The sequence below is a fragment of the Emiliania huxleyi genome, assembly GCF_000372725.1.
Source record: "Emiliania huxleyi CCMP1516 chromosome Unknown EMIHUscaffold_156, whole genome shotgun sequence".
Taxonomy (NCBI): Eukaryota; Haptophyta; order Isochrysidales; family Noelaerhabdaceae; genus Emiliania; species Emiliania huxleyi.
Window position 1 is genome coordinate 3,478 of NW_005201025.1, and position 1,599 is coordinate 5,076.

Sequence of the window (1,599 nt, forward strand, 5' to 3'; positions counted from 1 at the left end):
TACACTCGATTCATCATCACCCGCGCGGACCACGTCTACGGGTGCCATCATGATGTGAGTCGCTTTGACTTGCATCACCAAGTTTATGTCCCCACTGGTGAAGACTACGGCGGTGTGTGCGACCGTCACATTGTGTGCGGCCAGGCGGATGTGCTCGCCTGCCTCTCAATTATCGATGGCCCGCTGCTCCATCCTGAACGGTATGTCAAGCAGGCCGACTCGATGGCTACATGTGGACCTGAACCGTTCATGAAGCTAAGGCTGCAGGAGCTTGGGCTCTGGCCACGACTGCGCCGCTTCGCACGCGTCATGTACCTGTCAAGCGACAAGGGCAACGGGAGTTCCGTCTTGAACAAGACATCGAAGGAGCCCTCTTATCCCAAGCCAGCGGCGCCAGGCCAGCATGTCAAGTACTTAGACGAGTTTGTGGCCACACGATGGACTTGCGGATTTTGTAAAGGGCTTGGGGCTGGGCAGCCTTTCTGCTGCCCCTTGCGCCGTCCAACTGCCATGGTGTTGGAAGGCGCGCTGGCTAGCGGGAAACTGGCATACGTTGAACCACGCACAGGTGATTGCCAACTCTCTAGAGCTGTCATCCTGGCCTTGACCTTGGCAAGTGGGGTTATCCTGGCAGGCATCCTTGCCGTTCTTGGTCGGCGCTCTCGCTTCTCAGTCCTCGACGAGCGATAAACAAACCAATAAACATAGTTGAGCGTAGAATGGCAATCTCCGTTTTGTTGTTATCTGCTTCCTCCATGACATGGGTGGTACATGAAAAGCACAAACGTACTGTAGCACAGTTTAACGCATAAGGCTAGTTCCATTTCACTCTGACACGCTAATCTTGAAAACGTCCAACGGAGCTCCGTGTTGCTCCCAGCGCCCTCCCCCGCGCTTCCTGCGGCCATGGCCGATGATACTAGTATGAGAGGTCATCTGGCTACCGCGAGCGCGACTCAACTCGCCGACGTCGTCCGATGATTGTGCCTCAAAGTCAGCCTCCGGAGGCTATCGTGGGGTCGAGCCGGCAGTAGCCGTGACATGTGGTTCCACCACCCCTCGTATGCTTTGCCTCTGACCGCCACCGTTCCCAGGCTGCCAAATGGGATGGAAAGGAAGGCTCGGCGAGCGTATAGAAGCGTGCTCGACCTCGTCGTGGCAACCTGCACGGCAGCGCTGGTAGGCGCGATGAGCGTCGTGCCACCTGACCCGAGACGGGTCGCAGGCGTCGTACCGAGCGCGTCGAGACCGTGTCCTGATGTGATCTGCACGGGTGAGTCACGTCGGCGTCAAAGGAGCGACGTGCGACCTGTCAGAGCTTGATCTCCGATCTCAGCGGCGTCGAGTCGTCTCCGGCGCGCGACAAAGGTACATCCCCAGGACGCGCAGAAGGCAGCTGAGCAACCGCAGCAACGGCGGTGGAATTTGATATTCAGCCGCAAGGAGAACTGCGCCCGTAGCTCCGCCGTAGCCCCCAACCACCACCCAGTACCGCTCGCCTTCGCTGAGCTGCAGCCCTGTGATGCGAGAGTAGAATCGGGGGCATCCGCGCAGTCCCTGCCCGTCGCCGTTGCATGCCACTTGCGTCAGCGCGTCGCA